A 19251-nucleotide genomic window follows, 5' to 3' on the forward strand; every position below is an offset into this window, starting at 1 on the left:
GTATAGTAAAGCACACATACCAGTGAGCTGCCGGAGAAGGGCTTTTACAGGAGGAGAAATAAATCTTCTTCACGGCTGACATCACAAGGCTGGAGAAAAAAATCTTTTGTGCTCAGTCAGCCGAGAAAATGTATTTCATCTCCTGTCCCAGCCCTTCTCCTCGGCTCATGGATATATGTGTGCTTACGACACAGCTCCTTTGTCAATGAGACACTGGTCTCAGGAGCTGTGTTTCTTCAAACTGCAGCCAGTCCTGGTACATGAGTAGGACGGGTTGCCGCTTGAATTATGTGACGGGGGGCCATTTATTTATTTAATTATTTATTCAATTATTTATTCAATTATTAATGTTAAATTGTATGCCATACGCATTTATAAAACAGACATACGAATGGCACATGAACATTAAAACATAGACATATGGATGCAATATGAATTTGAAAAACCGACATACGGAAAACAAACACGGATGTAAAAACGTCAATTTCTTTCTGGACAAAAAAACTGATGAATATGGACTTATAAGGGAAAAATGTTCAGCCAATTAGTGTGGGCTCAAGTGCTCGGACCTCCACTGGTCAACAAGTTTTCATCTATCCTGTGGACAACATCTTTAAAATGTTCAAAATATTTTTAGAAATTTTAGATTGAGCATTGCTAACTGAGCATAATCAATCTTCAATCTGTTACTGAATTCAGTGGGGCCCCTGGGACGGCTCTAAGTGATATCGGGTTCAGTAATGGTTAATGGCCCCAATTCATTAGAACTAACCTATAATCAAGCGCAGTCAAAAATATGTTCCGGTAGTAGACTATTTCTTCAGGGGACGTTCAGATTCAGTTTTCAAGATTTTATTTGGCTCTGCTTTCATCAGAGCATCTGGAGGAATCCTCTAAAGAAAGTCCTGTATTACAGATGCAGACAAAAATAAGACGTTTGAGTTAGGAAGATCTCTCCACCTGTGTGACTTGTATGATGATTAGAGTCACTACGTAGAAGAGGAATTTGCAGACTTATGAGAAATATTATTTTTATAATTTCTGGCTCTGTAGATATTGAATAGGATCATTGTATTCTTATAGGCAGTAGGCACAGGGAAACATTATGAAATGACAGGATCAGGTTTAGTGTTTCCACCTGGCTGCAAATAAACAGAACTACTTCAGCCAAGCCGGGCTTTTAAAATTGGGTAGCAAGATTTAAAATTATAAACAGACTGAGCCTCTCCTTGAAGCACCATTTATAGTATAAGGAGAGGTCCGAGAAAGTAAAAGTCTGTCATTTTTTCAGAAATCTACAGGCTGCTGGCATCATCAGACTTAAATCAATATCTTATTTTGGAGAAGCTACAATGTATCCTTTGCTTAATGAAAGAAGTTAATATTCGTGTCATTTGTAAAAAAAAGAGTAGCAGAGGGATAATTTCAAGCTCCTGGGCTCTAATGCAAAATCTATATCAGGGTCACGACTACCCTGTGCTATTAAAGGGGTTTTCCACTTTTCAAAAAATATAAACCCCAAACAATTCAAGCAATGTAAAATAACAAAGAATGATCATACTCACCCTCCCCCACTCTAACATCAGCTCCGGTCTTTGTGATTTGGCTACAGCGGTGACATCATGTTGACAGGTGACATCACCACTGCAGCCAATCACTGAGGGCAGCAGCTTCTGCAGCCAAAACATAGAAACAGGAGCAGCGGCGGGGAGCTGGTGCTGGAGCAGGGGAAGGGGTACAGGGGTGGATTAAGAGTAGCAAGTGCCCCGGGCGCGCGCGCACACACACACACGCACGCGCACACACGCGCACACACACGCGATGTATCACGTGACATGTCTCATGATCCCCTGTGATAGATCATGTGATAGTTCACGTGAAATTAATTTGGCACAATATTAATTATAATAATTTTTTTTAGGCTGTGTGCCCACTATGCGGTTTTTAAGCGTTTCCGCAGCGGCAATTCTGCTGTGCACATGCTGCGGAAATTTCCGCTGCGGATTATCATTGCGGAAAAATCTGCAGCACTAGCATTTATTTTGCGGAAGCGCGACTCTTTCGCCGCCATTGACTTGCATTGGAACGCATGGAATCCGCATCACTGCATCTGTACATGCAGAATCCATGCGTTTCAATGTGCGGATGGTACCCGGGTTTGGAGAAGAGGAGACTCTCCTCCGGACCCGGGTACCATAGAACCTGTAAAAAAAGAATAAAATAAAAAATAAATATTATACTTACCTTCTGATGGCCCCCGGTGTCTTTATCCGATGCATCCTGGCTTGCCTGCAGCTCGCGATGGTCTGAAAAGGTCCTGCCATGACGTCATTTAGTCATGTGACGGGTCACGCGACCGCTGACATCGGCAGGCCATCAGAAGGTAATTATATATTTATTTTTTACCATTCTTTTAAGGTCACACTATATAAATCCATACCGGTTGCATGGATTTATATAGTGTGACCAAGTTGTCAAGCACTTTCCAATTGATGCTAAAATCGCTTGGAAAGCGCTTGTCAACCCGCATGCGGAAATGCATGTGAAGAACGCTTCACATCCGCAAGTCCCTGGCAGGAAAAACGCATGTACAATCCGCATGTACAATCCGCATGTACAATCCGCCATCTATACACAGCAGGAGGCCGCACGGCGCCATCTATACACAGCAGGGGGCCGCACGGTGCCATCTATACACAGCAGGAGGCCGCACTATGCCATCTATACACAGCAGGAGGCCGCACGATGCCATCTATACACAGCGGGAGGCCGCACAGCGCCATCTATACACCGCAGGGGGCCGCACGGCGCCATCTATACACAGCGGGAGGCCGCACGATGCCATCTATACACAGCAGGGGGCCGCACAATGCCGTCTATACACAGCGGGAGGCTGCATGACGCCATCTATACACCACAGGGGGCCGCACGGCGCCATCTATATACAGCGGGAGGCCGCACGGCGCCCCCCCAGAGACAGCAGGAGGCCGCACGGCGCCATCTATACTCAGCAGGAAGCCGCACGCAGTCACGCACACACACAAACATATACAGACATATACATACACGCATAAACACATTTGAAACACAAAAATACATATAAACAGACATCACACAATGATATCTGCCTGCACACACACACACACACACATACATACACACACACACAGACACACACACACTCACCATCCCCCGGCTCGGCTCCAGTCCTCCTGCTCTTTTCCTGTGCAGCACTGCAGGCCGGGCGCGCACTGCGTGACGTCACAGCTAGGAGACACGGCCACGCACAGGGCCGTGTCTCCTAGCAGTGACACGGCCGGGCCAGCACAGGGAAGTTAACTGCTGCAGTGCTGGCCTGGCCGAAGAAGAAGCAGAGGCCGTGCGCCGCTGCTGGGGGAGCGGTCCGGGGGCCCCCCCGCCACTGTCTGCCGCACATATAATGAGGGCAATCTGGCCATAGACACCCTGGAGCGAAGGGCCCCCTGGAGGTTCGGGGCCCCGGGCGGTAGCCCAGATTGCCCTCATTATAATCCGCCTATGAAGGGGTATATTAGCTGGTTTTGCTATTTTATATGACCAGAATCGCTTGAGATCCACTTTACAAAAACTGGAAAGCCCTTTAATATTACTGGTGTTTTCTTTTGCCTTATGGGAGTTTAGGAACTTCTCAGGCACTAGAAACCAGATGTGACTAGCAAATTCATGAAATAACAATTCTGGATCATCTCTTCTTTTAAGGGTGCAGTCAGACAGCCGTGCAAATCGGACTGATATCAGAATCCAGTGCACAGACTGGCCGGAGGATCTCCCCACCTGAGCATGACAGCGGCAAAGAGATATATGAAGCTACCACACTTGGGTGGGGAGAGCCGCCGGTAAGTACGTGCACTGCGTTCCAAAGTCAGTCCGATTTATATGGCCATCCTCTGTTATTCCTTCTAAAAACGTATCAATAAATTGACATCTGGGCGTTACTATTACCAAGATCAAGCATTGTCTCTACACAGTCTGACATTGGCATCACTCATCAGATTCAGATAGTATATACAGGGGCGGACCTACCGCCCGTGCAGCCCGTTCATTGAACGGGGGCCCCGAGGGAGAGGGGGCCCCTCCAGCCTCCAGCAGGGCCGCCATCAGGGCATGACAGTCCTGACTCCAATATGGGGCCCGGCCGGTTGGGCCCCCCTCTTGTGCGTCTCCTTATGGGGCCACCGGCGTCAGCACCCGGCGCACCCTGGTAAATGTTGGGGCCCTGAGCAGGTGGGGGCCCTCACCGTCGGGCACCCAGCAAGCTATGGGACCCGTGAGCGGAGGAGAGAGGTGTCAGCGCCTGCTCCCCCCCTCCCCCCCGCTTGCTCAGGGCCCCGGCACCCGACACAATACTTACCTCTCCACGTGCCTCCGCAGCAGCTCCTGCATCCTCCGCGGCTGCTGCACTGTGACGTCTCAGGTCAGAGGGCGCGGTGACGTCTTTACACAGCGCTCTCTCCTGAGCAGTCACAGCGCAGAGCGGGATGAGGCCGGCGAAGCTGGAGTCCAGAGCAGCAGCAGGTGAGACGTGAGGTGAGTATTTGATTTTTTATTTTATTTTATGGAGGCCTGTGGCAGTATAAGAGAGGGGGGTGAGGTGGGGGTGTGTGACATCCTGCATGGGGCATTATAAGGGGGGGGTGACATCCTGCATGGGGCATTATAAGGGGGGAGAGTGACATCCTGCATGGGGCATTATAAGGGAGGGGCGGTGTGTGACATATCCTGCATGGGGCATTATAAGGGGGGGGGTGACATATCCTGCACGGGGCATTATAAGGGAGGGGGGGGTGACATCCTGCATGGGGCATTATAAGGGAGGGGGGGTGTGACATCCTGCATGGGGCATTATAAGGAAGGGTGGGGGGTATCATCCTGCATGGGGCATTATAAGGGGGGGTGACATCCTATATGGGGGGGAACAGCCTGCATGGGGCAATATGTGGGGGGAACAGCCTGCGTGGGGCATTATGTGTGGGGAACAGCCTGCATGGAGCGTTTTATGGGGGCCAGTATTCTGTATGGAGCGTTATATGGGGGCCAATATCCTGCATGGAGCGTTATATGGGGGCCAGTATCCTGCATGGAGCGTTATATGGGGGCCATTATTCTGTATGGAGCGTTATATGGGGGCCAGTATCCTGTATGGAGCGTTATATGGGGGCCAGTATTCCGTATGGAGCGTTATATGGGGGCCAGTATCCTGTATGGAGTGTTATATGGGGGCCAGTAGTATTCCGTATGGAGCGTTATATGGGGGCCAGTATTCTGTATGGAGCATTATATGGGGGCCAGTATTCTGTATGGAGCATTATATGGGGGCCAGTATTCTGTATGGAGCACTATATGGGGGCCAGTATCCTGTATGGAGCGTTATATGGGAGCCAGTATTCTGTATGGAGCATTATATGAGGGCCAGTATCCTGTATGGAGCGTTATATGGGGTCCAGTATCCTGTATGGAGCATTTTATGGGGGCCAGTATTCTGTATGGAGCATTTTAGGTGGGCCAGTCTCCTGTAGGGAGCATTTTATGGGGGCCATTATACTGTGTGGAGCGATTCGCTGGTTTCTGAGCTATTGTGGAATTTACAATAGATATCACTCATGTAATGTAAGAAGTGAAATCGTTGCATTGTACTATATATATATTTCTCTTCGGTATCTGTGCATCATGAATCGTGGTATGTGTTAGAGGGGCCCACTGAGACTCTTTCGCCCGGGGCCCACAAAAACCTGGAGCCGGCCTTGTGCCGCCGGCCCCATGCTGAGCGCTAAGCGCTGGGACATCTCAGCGATGCTTTCCTCTGTGTAGCAGTGCGCGCCTTCATGATTCTCCTGACTTCCGGCGCCGTCACATGGCCGGAAGTCAGGAGAACCTGGTGGCAGCGACGTGGACGAGCGCCAGGATTCTGCAGGGATCGCATGGGGGTAAGTATAACAAGTTTTATTTTTTTTAAATACAATTAATTAACTAGGAGTGTGGGGGGGGGGGATCAGAGATGCATGGGGGGATGAGAGATGCACGGGAGGGGGATGAGATGCACATAGGGGGGATAAGAGATGCACGGGGGGTGAGATGCACGGGGGGGATGAGATGCACGGGGGGGATGAGAGCTGCACATGGGGGGATGAGAGCTGCACATGGGGGGATGAGAGCTGCACTTGGAGGGGATGAGAGCTGCACATGGGGGGGATGAGAGCTGCACATGGGGGGGATGAGAGCTGCACGGGGGGGATGAGATGCACATGGGGGGATGAGGGTTGCACGGGGGGGATGAGAGCTGCACGGGGGGGGATGAGAGCTGTGTGGCGCCCCTGAGGGTTCGCCCGCCACAGGGATGCTGCACTTCTCTAATGGAGTGTAGTGTTCCTCCTCTGAGGTAAGAACAGTGCGATGGTCAGGACCCCACCTCCACATCCAACACCACACTTCTTCCACCAGAGGGGGCTATTATGCACCAGCTGCTGCCCCTACTGTAGTTGGGAGAGAGGGGAACCAAGAGATAGGGGAACCAATTAGAGGGTGAGGGTGGAGGATTCACATTTTAGTGACACTTAATAATTCATATATAATACACAGCCATCTTGGGCTCGCGGTTCTTTGACTGTTCTTCGATCGTGATCTCCCACCCTGAACGTGGATCCTGTGTGGACCTGCAGTGGATGGAGTCACAGCCCTCGTACCCTGGCCTTGGGTCGAGGGGCAGGTTGTAGATGATGTATGTCTCAACCCGGTCAAGGACCATGACCAAGAAGGCCCGGAGCTTAGGAGTGTAGCTCCACCGCAAATGGATCCCAGGGAAGATGCAGATGGAGCGGTATACGTCACCTGTCCTCGCCAACCTGATATATTCAGAGGGATTCTGGCTGCAAGAGGGGTACCGGCCCCCGATACCTGACCTTGCTACTCCACGTCCTGGTCAGGGAAGCCCGGTAGGCCCTGAGGATCCCACCGGATAACGGAAAGAGCGGAGCTGCCACCCGTACCCTTTTTCTGAGTGAAGTTCAGAGGGAGACCCGGCCTATGTACACACACACAGACAGGAAAGTACCCGGTCTGAAGTCTAGGAACACTCTGGTGCGGGGTCCTGATTGAACACTGGACTTACTCGGAGGTTGTCGGACCCCCCCCCCCCCCCCCCGTCTCTGGTGACCGCAGAACTCCGCGAGGAGCAGGGAGATGCCTTCCTACTGCCATCTCCATCGTGAGTAAAAACCCTGGAAGTTAACCCCTATGGCCTCCGGACTCTTATTCTGCACTACATCGCACTACGCAGCACCAGACCTCCTAGACTACTACCCCCTCCATCCTGTCCCTCTGCCCTGAGGCCCTGCTCCGCCTGTGGGGAGTAGTAACAACGACGGCTGCGATAACACCATGCCTCAGCGGACTGCAGCAGCGCTGGTGGCCTTCACCAGGTGCCACAGGTGGCGTAGTCGAGATCAGCCACTCAACCTGGATAAGCCCGTACCATCTCTTTTTTTAGTGTGACGGCCCTGGGCACGGAGCGGGTCCAGGCCACGGCTGCACCCCATCTACATCACAGGACCCGGCTCCGAGTCCCCCATCTCCCAGGGTAGGGCTTACAGAAGGCGAGCGTGAGTCACACAGCTGAACATGGGGGGGGGTGAGAGATGCACATGGGGGGGTTATGTTTACATAACTTTGTTGCCCTATGAAGGGCTGGGAGGGGGGCAAAAAATTTCTTGCACAGGGGCCCACTACAGTCTGTGTCTGCCCCTGAGTATATAGATGTAGTGAGCTGGCAGGCTCTGGCTGTTCTGTGATAATTGAGATAGAGCCTGTGACAGAAATGATTACGCAGGACGGTGTTGCCACCTTGTGGCCAGAGGTTGCACCTGCGCAGGGTGTGATGACAGAGAAAAAGACTGAGTCTCCTGTGTCCCGCCCTAGAGAGTCACGTGACCAGAGTGAGAAGCAGGAAAAAGCGCGCGGAGAGTCTGAGAGAGTCTGTGAAAAGAACCAGGACGGTGTGCAGGTCCTCGTGTGTGCCTTAGAGGATACTCTCAACGTGGCTGCTGTTATCTGACATCTTTTCCTCAGAGCTTTCCCCAGCTTCCGCACTGCTGAAGGATTCAGCTGTTACACTCCCCACTACTGGAGTGTGGACTACACAAGGGAATCCACAAGAGCTTCTATCCGGATCAGAGAGACTGTAAGCGGGACCTCTGGCGAGAGGCCGAAGTATCCCTTCCTTTCAGCGAAATTTGTTCCTGTTTTTTTTTTCTTCAGCTGGGACGCCTTCCTGCAGAGACAGACAGGCCTGCGACGGGGGACACATCCTTCTGGAGTAAAGGACTGGTAACGTGTGAGTAGGGACAGTGAGGGTCAGCTTATAAGTACACGTTATTGCTGTGAACATTTACGGTTGTCATTTATTGTGTTCTGCTGTGTTAAAAATGTATACAAGTAAAGATACGGTTATCAAGGTAGAGTCTGTGTGTGGGGATCTTGCTGGGCCAGATCATAGATACCAACGCGCGGCCTTGCCCGCGGTCACTTCATCTGGCGTAGTCGGCAGGATCTGTGACCAACAAGATTCCCACCCAGGCCACGTGTACAGTCAGAAAGCCCCGCCGGTGTCTATTGTGAATCAGGTCAGGAAATTTGGCGGACGAAACTACCCTGTACCAGAGTGGGCGGAACAAGTCCGGATACGGGGGGAAATGTATAATATTGACCCTAAGACCTTGGCAGAAATGGCGGTATTGACGCTAGAGGGGGAGGCATGGACGACAGTCAGACTGGAGACGGTCAGGGGCCAGCGTACAGTGGATGATTTGGTGCGGGTGCTGGAGAACACCTATGGGCCGACCACATACCAGGGAACACTGCGACACATGTTCTTTAGACGGACGCAGCTTGAATGGGAGGATATTCCCCAATATGCGAACGCCCTTCAGGTACTCCTTGAACAAGCCTGTGGAAAAGGGGAACAACTAGCTGGTATGGCTCCTCATGACCTGGTACTGAGAGACCAATTTGTAATAGGACTGAGAGACCAGTATCTTAACCGCACGTTACAGGACTTGATCCGGATGATGCCGACTCTTACTTTTGCTGAAGTCAAACAGGAAGCCATAGAACGTTCAAGGGGACCCGTCATGGATGTGGGGATTCCAGGTGCTGCTTGCAGATCCATATCTGACATTAAAAATCCGAACAGTGACACGGAAGACCTGAAACAGATGGTAGCAGACTTACAGAAACAGATATTACAGTTAACATTAGACCGACAGGGAGACCAGCGAAGACAGCCTAGCCGTCCCGTGGGACAGTGTTGGTCATGCGGTGATCCTCGCCATAGGGCAAATCGTTGTCCTCAACACTTCCCTCCGCAAAAACCTCCGTCGCACCAACGAACAAACCCTCAGTCACCCCAGCGAAGGGAATTTCGATCAGACCAGCAAATGGAACCCCAGCCATATCCACAAGCAGAGCTACCACGCCGGGCCTCACCACAATGGCCGCCGTTAAACTAGACACCCCTGCAGCTGAGGCTCGCGCAGCAGGGGAGGCCAAAGAGAGGGGTGTGGAAAAACAGAGCCGACGGCGGAGTGCTCTTGCCTCGAGTAGCCCGACACTTGAAGTTGTCCTGGAAGGAATTGCCGTACAGGGACTGATGGACACTGGGTCACAAGTGACCACGATCTCTGAACAGTTTTACGAAAATTACCTCAAACCAAGAACTGCTTGTGACCCAGACACCGCCATTAAGATTATTGCGGCTAATAATCTACCCATTCCAGTGACCGGAGTTGCTTGGATGGACACAAAGGCCTGCGGACAGGACTTAGGGAAACGAGGGATCGTCATCGTCAAGGAAGGTTTCGGCTCCGAGACCCCAGTGATAGTTGGAATGAACGTCTTGAAAGACCTGGATCTTATGCTGTTGACAAGAAAAGGACCCAAATACTGGCAGAAAGTCACCAAACATAAGCCGACTCGTCTGGCGTTCCAGCGCGTAATCCGGACCGTTGGACTTCAACAGATGGCAGAGGAACAACTACCCCTAGCCGCCATTACGGTGCCACGCCGTACCCGGATTACTTTGCCCGCTGAAAAAGAGACAGTCATTTCCTTACCCCTTAACACCCACCGACAACTTGAGGGGGTTGAAGTGTTGATCGAGCCGAGGACCCCAAGTGGGGGTAAGCTAAACCCACTAGTTGCTCGCACTCTGGCCGTCGTGAGGAACGGGAGAGTCCCTGTCAGGCTAAACAACACCGCAGAAGTAGGCCTAGCCCTTGAAGCCGGCACTCAACTTGCCCGGGTATATGCTCTACCCACGGAAGTGAATCCCATTGGACCCCTAAAATTCACCCTGTCTACAGAAGGCAACTGGACGGTAACCGTCTCAGCCATAAACGATAAACGCTCAAGTAGACGATGAAGACATTGGGCGAAAACTACGGGAAAAAGTACAGCTAGACACGTCTCAATACGCCAAACAAGAAGTGTCTCAAGTGGAGGAACTCCTACGGGAACACCAAGACTCCTTTGCAAAGCATGACACAGACTTTGGGTGTACCACCAGTATCCAGCATGAGATACCCACGGGCGATACCCCCCCTATCCGCGAGAAGTACCGGCAGATACCACCTCAACAATACCAGGAGGTGAAAAGCCTATTAGAATCCATGCTACACGCCGGAGTGGTACGTGAAAGTCAGAGCCCGTGGGCTGCACCCGTGGTGATAGTCAAAAAGAAAGATGGTTCCCTGAGATTTCGCGTAGACTACCGTAGGCTGAACGCTTGCACTATCCGGGACTCATATCCACTTCCCCGGATCGAAGAGTCACTGACCGCCCTGAAGAAGGCCAAATATTTTTCGTCCCTAGACCTGGCCAGAGGATATTGGCAGGTTCCAATGAGTGAGAAGGACAGGGAAAAGACCGCCTTCATCCTTCCCATGGGCCTGTATGAGTTCGACCGGATGCCGTTCGGCTTGAATAACGCACCAGGGACCTTTCAGAGACTGATGGAACGCTGTCTGGGAGACTTCAACTTTGAGTTTACGCTGATATACCTTGACGACATCGTGGTATACTCCGCCACCTTTGAGGATCATCTTCACAAGCTTGGCCAAGTGTTCCAGCGCTTGAGGGGACAAGGCTTGAAGTTGAAGCCCAGCAAGTGCCGTCTGTTCCAGCAGGAAATCGACTACTTGGGTCACCGGATCTCGGCCTAAGGTGTCCAGCCCTCTCCGGAGAAGATAGCAGCCGTTCAAGAGTGGCCGCAGCCAACTACCGTCAAAGAAGTCCGGGCTTTTCTGGGGCTGGCAGGCTACTACCATCGGTTTGTCAAGGACTTTGCTCGGCTTGCTGAACCACTGCATGAGGTTCTCCGAGGGACAGCGAACAGTCCCAGATGACGACGCATCAGTTGGGGGCCTGACCAAGAAAAATCCTTTCAGGCACTTAAGGCTGCTCTAACATCACCCCCTGTTCTGGCGTATGCAGATTACACATTACTGTTTCAGTTGCACACCGACGCCAGCCTTCAAGGTCTAGGGGCGGTCCTCTCTCAAGTTCAAGATAATAAAGAACGCGTGATAGCCTATGCCAGTAGGTCTCTCCGTGATGCCGAAAAGAATCCCATCAACTACAGCTCCTTCCGCTTGGAACTCTTGGCTCTGACTTGGGCTATGACAGAGAAATTTGCCGGCTATCTGACAGGAGAGGAGGTGCTGGTCATGACGGACAACAATCCTCTTGCCCACCTAGAGAATGCCAAACTAGGGGCAATGGAACAGCGCTGGATGGCCAGGCTCTCTAGATTCCAGTACAAAATTAAATACAGAGCGGGGAACGAGAATCAGAATGCTGACAGCCTGTCTAGAGTGACATCATCCCCGCCAGTGGGGGACCGGGATGAAGAGTTGGAGGAAGATGAGATGCCTGACTTTGCCCGGCTCGCAAAGCAAATAGAAGATAGCCGCCAGTATGCGGTAGGAGGGATTAAAGCCATGGTGGGATCTCCCCTGTCCCAGCAAGAATGGGCCAAGCTTCAAGATCGAGATCCCGAGCACATCTTACTGAAACAGTATGTGAATAAACAAGAGAAACCGCCCTCCGAAGTGAGAGCCCGACTATCGACCGGAGCCATGGCTCTGCTTGCCCAATGGGATTGGCTGATCGTGAAAGATGGAGTCCTGTATCGCAGGGTCCTTTTATCCCATATGCTGGAGGAGTGTTTGCAGATTGTCGTCCCGGTGCAGTTGGCCCATGAGATGGTGGGCGAAGCTCACAGGAGGAACGGCCACTTCGGCATAGACAAGACCCTCCGGTGGACCCAGCAGTTCATTTTTTGTCCGGGGCTCCGTAAGCTGGTTGAAAACATCTGTCAAGAATGCCGTACCTCTGAATTCCACAAGTCCGCGGACCAGCGTGCCCCCGTCCAGACTATTAAGACGTCGAGGCGACTCGAGCTGTTGATGGTGGACTATCTGTTGATCGGAACGGCGAATAGTGGCTACCAGTACTGTCTGGTGATGGTGGACCACTTCACGAAATTCACCGTCGCTGTTGCTACCAGGGATCAGACTGCCGAATCAGCTGCACAGGCCATCTGTCAGCAATTCGTTCGGGTCTACGAGTGTCCGGAGGGGCTACACTCTGATCAGGGGGCTTGTTTCGAACGGCGAGTCATTGAAGAACTCCAACGGATGTATGGAATCAAGAAGTCCAGGACCACCCCTTACCATCCACAAGGGAATGGCGCGTGTGAACGCTTTAACCGGATCCTCTTACAACTGATCCGGACACTGGCTGAAGACAAAAAGCCCGACTGGCCTCGATTCCTCCCAGAACTGCTGTGGGCCTATAATAATCAAGTCCATTCCGTCACCGGATACACCCCATACACCCTTCTCTTTGGCCGTCCAGGCAAAGACATCCATGAGTTGCAACTGTCTAGCTCCGAAGAAGATACCTGTGGTACCTATCCTTCCAAGCTACAAACACACCGCCAGAGAATGGAGACTGTCTACCGGCTAGTAGGCCGACAAATCCAGGATCAAGTGCACGCTGACCCACTTTCGGTACAAGAGGACTCACTGAATGTAGGTCAACTGGTCCTAGTCCGTATAAAGAAACCGCAAGGGAAACTCCGGCCCAAGTGGGAGACCGAAGTCTATCGAGTAATTGGACAGCCGTACCCCGGTGGCCCCGTCTATCGAGTGCAGGGCGAAGACAGCGGCAGCATCCGAACTTTGCACCGTAATATGTTGCGCCCCTGCCGTTCCCAGCCTGACTCCCCTACTGTGATACCTAGAGAGATGGATATCACTAATACTGTCGGAGACACTGACCCCGGGGATGTAGAGATTGAATGCATGCCTACCCCTGTCCGTCCGACTGACGCACTTGAACCGATTACCTCCTCTACTGACATGTTGACTGGGAAAGAGAGTGGGGTGACTGATCGGAGAGAGGGGATCCAACCCGTTAGGCGGACAACGAGGACCACTGCAGGGGTACCTCCAGGACAGTCCTACAGAGACCAATATGTGTGGCCCTCTTCCCAGCCGCCCCCTGTCACATCCACAGCCATCGCCGCCCTGGAGCCGGTCGTTGACAGGGACTGCCAACCTTTGAGTGGGGGGGCGTGTAGTGAGCTGGCAGGCTCTGGCTGTTCTGTGATAATTGAGATAGAGCCTGTGACAGAAATGATAACGCAGGATGGTGTAGCCACCTTGTGGCCAGAGGTTACACCTGCGCAGGGTGTGATGAAAGAGAAAAAGACTGAGTCTCCTGTGTCCCGCCCTAGAGAGTCACGTGACCAGAGTGAGAAGCAGGAAAAAGCGTGCGGAGAGTCTGAGAGAGTCTGTGAAAAGAACCAGGACGGTGTGCAGGTCCTCGTGTGTGCCTTAGAGGATACTCTCAACGTGGCTGCTGTTATCTGACATCTTTTCCTCAGAGCTTTCCCCAGCTTCCGCACTGCTGAAGGATTCAGCTATTACACTCCCCGCTACTGGAGTGTGGACTACACAAGGGAATCCACAAGAGCTTCTATCCGGATCAGAGAGACTGTAAGCGGGACCTCTGGCGAGAGGCCGAAGTATCCCTTCCTTTCAGCGAAATTTGTTGTTCCTGTTTTTTTTTTCTTCGGCTGGGACGCCTTCCTGCAGAGACAGACAGGCCTGCGACGGGGGACACATCCTTCTGGAGTAAAGGACTGGTAACGTGTGAGTAGGGACAGTGAGGGTCAGCTTATAAGTACACGTTATTGCTGTGAACATTTACGGTTGTCATTTATTGTGTTCTGCTATGTTAAAAATGTATACAAGTAAAGATACGGTTATCAAGGTAGAGTCTGTGTGTGGGGTTCTTGCTGGGCCAGATCATAGATACCAACGCGCGGCCTTGCCCGCGGTCACTTCATAGACATGCCCCCAGTTGGTAATATCAAGTTGTCAAGTAATGATAACTTTCTGGGAGTAATGACAGAGGAACAGCACAACACAGAGTCCTAAGGAGGAGTCTGAGGAGTGCTGATGGCTACTCGTTAAAATGAATTCCAGAATAACACATAAATTTCGGCAATCACTCTTTGTGACTGCAGATTGCCACAACCTGACAGTATGCAATTTGCACACTGTCAGGATTCTGCTCTGTTGCCAGCATTAGAAGTTGTCATGTAACCACTCTAATGCGATCTGCATACTTTGCAGTCAAGTGCCAACTAGCAACTTTTGCTGCTTTTCTCAATGCTTTATTATGAGAAGTGTAGGACAAGCTATTCAGCATGTGACAGCAAGTATACAATTCACATTTGAGTGATCAATGACTACCTTTGTAGCTGAATACAGGGCAGAATCCTCACAGTGTGCAAGTTACATTCTGTTAGGACTTGGCAAGTTGCAGTCACATAGAGTGACTGCAGAAATTTATATGGAGCCCAAAAAATCCATATAAGTGATATTAGTTTGTATTTCTGTCTGCATATTTTTTGTATGGTGAACACACAGATAGATCACATACCATCATATTAACCAGTGAATGCATGTTTATGACCAATCAATCAGAAAACAAGGTGCACTATTTAACATCTAATTTGGCTTGATTTCATAGCCAAGTATAGTGGTCAATACCTTGTACCAGTTACTCACTTGCAGGGCTGTCACCAGGAATTTCGGGCCCCAAACCTGCAAAATTTTCAGGCCTCCTTGAGTCTCTGCCCAGGCTCCACCCCAGCTCCGCCTCCACCCCTCGAACCTTCTACAGTCCCACCGCCCACTCTTGGAAAAACTCTATTTTCTGAACCGCGTCCTCACCAATCACACATTAACAGTCCCCATCTAACACTATATCACATACATAGCCATCAACTTTTGTTTTGGCCAAAATATTTTTTAAGCCAACACCACAACAAGGTACACTCTTCTGGCAGAGCCCTACTGTACTCTAACCTATTAAACATTTCTTATAACACCCAATATTCTTTTTAGGTATAGTTTTATTTAAGAGAATGTGTCACATACATTTTTTAAAATGACCAATAATACCACATACAAGGGACAAATACCATCACACCATGACCAGACCACATATTACCACCACATAGTGACCAAATGCTATAATAAAAAACATTGATAAAAAAAACAACAGAATACTAATATTACCATAAGTGCCATTATACAGAGGAGCCCTGTGTATAGTATGTAGTGTATAGTGTCAGTGTACGGGTAATACACTGACTCACTGGTGATGTCTCTAGTTGAAGTCCTTTATCTTCGCTTTTCCTCTTCATTCAGCACAGACCGGCATCACTTCTTCTAGCCAGGACTTGTCTCTGCATAAAATAACAGTTATCTAGAGCAGCTTACAGAGCATATTCCTCAATTTTCCCCAACTTCTACAGTGCACCAGATGAAGGAAAAAAAGTGACAGTGTCGCCCTGCACAGTAGCAGGAACCCCCCTTCACTTAAAACAGTAGCCCCTACAGTAATAATGTCTCCATCCTGCCCCCAATGTCTCCATCCTCCCCCCAATGTCTCCATTCCGCCCCCAATGTCTCCATTTGTCTCCATTCTTCCCCCCCATTGTCTCCATTTGTCTCCATTCTGACGCCATTGTCTCCATTCTGCCCCCATGTCTCCATTCTGCCCCCCATGTCTCTCCATTCTTCTGCCCCCCATGTCTCTCCATTCTTCTGCCCCCCATGTCTCTCCATTCTTCTGCCCCCCATGTCTCTCCATTCTTCTGCCCTCCATGTCTCTCCATTCTTCTGTCACTCCATATCTCTCCATTCTGCTGCCGCTCCATGTCTCTCCATTCTGCTGCCGCTCCATGTCTCTCCATTCTGCTGAACCCTATGTCTCTCCATTCTGATGCCTCCCAAGTCTCTCCATTCTGCGGCCCCCCGTGTCTCTCCATTCTGCGGCCCCCCATGTCTCTTCACTCTGCGGCCCCCCCATGTCTCTCCATTCTGCTGCCCTCCCATGTCTCTCCATTCTGCTACCCTCCAATGTCTCTCCATTCTGCTGCCCTCCCATGTATCTCCATTCTGTTGCCCCCGTGTCTCCATTCTGCTGCCCCCCATGTCTCTCCATTCTGTGGCCCCCCATGTCTCTCCATTCTGTTGCCCCCCATGTGTCTCCATTCTGTTGCCCCCCATGTCTCTCCATTCTTTTGCCCCCCATGTCTCTCCATTCTGTGGCCCCCCAATGTCTCTCCATTCTGTTGCCCCCCATGTCTCTCCATTCTGTTGCCCCCCATGTGTCTCCATTCTGCTGCCCCCTTCTCTCCATTCTGCTGCCCCCCATGTCTCTCCATTCTGCTGCCCCCCATGTCTCTCCATTCTTCTGCCCCCCAATGTCTCTCCATTCTGCTGCCCCCCAATGTCTCTCCATTCTGCTGCCCCCCATGTCTCTCCATTCTTCTGCCCCCCCAATGTCTCTCCATTCTGTGCCCCCCCCATGTCTCTCCATTCTGCGACCCCCCCATGTCTCTCCATTCTGCTGCCCCCCATGTCTCTCCATTCTTCTACCCCCCATGCCTCTCCATTCTGCGGCCCCCCATGTCTCTCCATTCTGCTGCCCCCCCATGTTTCCTATCTTGCCCCCACGGTGCGGCTTTGAAAAAAAAAGTTTCTTCTTACCTTGCGGCACTCCAGCGCCGGGCTCTCTCATCACCAGAAGCACGATCACTGGCGCATGACGGCGGCAGCTGTTAACTATTGGCGTCTGGGAAGCTTACCGCATGGCAATAGATTTAAAGTGAACCTGCATCCGAGGACGCAGGTTCACAGTAACTGAACCGGCAGAATCCTGCGCTGGGGGCCTGGTGAGCAGAAGAACAGGGCCCCGACCAGGCCCGGGCCCCTCTGCTCAACGGGCCCCATACACCAGTAAGGGCAGTAATGCCCTGATGGCGGTCCTGCTCACTTGTGCTGGCTCCAGTGTCAGACACTGCTTCTTCCATCTCCTTCTGCTGTGTTGCACATTGGGTTACCATTGTAACCCAGAGCGAATATGAGATGTCACACGCATAGACCTGTTTGGCTGGCTCAGGCAGAGATTTGCATCCTGAATATTTAGGTAGTTAGGAGTGCTCAACAATACCATCTTTTTCTATTTCTTGCCTCCTGAAAATCTCAGCTTGGTTGAACTCTGCTGCAACCAATTCCAAGTCTCTAGATGAACACTGTTCCACTTGGCTCTGATGTACTGTATATATCCAAAAAGTAACTCATCTGACAAATCCAGTTGTACTGTTCCAATCAGCTATACTGTTCCAAGATGCATTTTAACATACCAGTCTCTGCTGTTCCAAAGTGCCAATCCGAAACACTCAGCTCTGATGTTCCAGTGTGCTTGTCTGCATGCTCAGCTCTGCTTTTCCAAGGTACCTGTCCGCATCCTCAGCTCTGTTGTTCCAAGGTGCCTGTCTGCAAATTCAGTTCTGCCATTCCATGACCAAAGTAATATCCTCCATACTCGCCTCTGCCATTCCGCTTCTCAAGTGAAGTCCAATAAAAAAAAAATACACCTGGCTACACTCTTGTCAATGCCCACAGCTTTTACAAAAGTAGTCTGTATAACATGAGCTGTTAGCCCTAAGATGTTTGTTTAACTTTGGCAATGTTCTAATGGAGTTTGATTTTGATTTTGAAGTGGATCGGCTTCAAAATTCACATGAAAAAACGCTTCAAATACTCCTTAAAGATGTTCACAATGAGGTTTTTGATGTGGATTTTGCAGCTGCTTCCATAGGGATGAACCAGTAACTTCTTTTAGTCGCTTTACGGTATTTCGAAGCCTGAAGCGGTTAAGGATATGTTCACACTTTTTTTTTCAGGTGGGTTTGGAGCAGACAAAGTTCTGAATCCTGCCTGAAAAAGCGCTAACACACTGCTCAAAACAATGAACATATTCATGTCTATGTAAAAACGACTTGTCGTTCATATGTTCAGGCCCATAAGCATCTATTAAATGCTTCAGGTTTCCAAAGACGCCATGCATTTAAAAGAACTGACTTGACCATTGTTCAGGCGGCTTCCACTCTGATGACACTTTTTGCTTTCTAATACAAGTCAATGGGAAAATACACATCAATGGGAAGGCTCAAAAGATGCCCGGGCATATTTTTGAGCATGTTGTCAACATTTTTGCTTCAAAGACTACTAGCAATTTCTTCATTGCTGAATGGAGTTTAAACCGTCAGTACAAATAGTGTCCCAAAAATGCTGGAAAAATGCTAAAAAAAAACCTTCCTTCAGACAAAAATGTTGGAAAAAAAAAACCTAGGAGAACAACCAAAAACACTTAAAAAAGACGCTTCAGGTTTACAAAACTCCAGACAAAAGGAACGATTCTTGAAGCATCTTCCGCTTGAAAAACAGACATTTTTGGCCACCTAAAAAATCATCATGTGCGTATACTCTAAAGCTTCTACATACCGGTTGAACTTTTGAGTAATAACGCCGACTGTTCTCATTTATGTATTAGATTGTTCATTTTTTTGGAGGTTGTCCATTTGATTTGACTTTTTAACCAAAATTAGAATATCTACAGGCAGGAAGATTGAATCTCAAGTCACCCAGATAATTGTACAACTGGGTCATTGGTTGCTGGACATTTTCAGGGCTATCAAGGCTCCTCACCTTGCTGTATGCAGTAAATAGCCTTTTAACAGAAGCTAGGAAGCTTTAATAATATAATGTTTTCACATACAGTGATGGCGACTTT

The sequence above is a fragment of the Phyllobates terribilis genome, unplaced genomic scaffold (assembly GCF_046119375.1).
Source record: "Phyllobates terribilis strain yellow unplaced genomic scaffold, ASM4611937v1 Scaffold_7__3_contigs__length_470593459, whole genome shotgun sequence".
NCBI lineage: Eukaryota > Metazoa > Chordata > Amphibia > Anura > Dendrobatidae > Phyllobates > Phyllobates terribilis.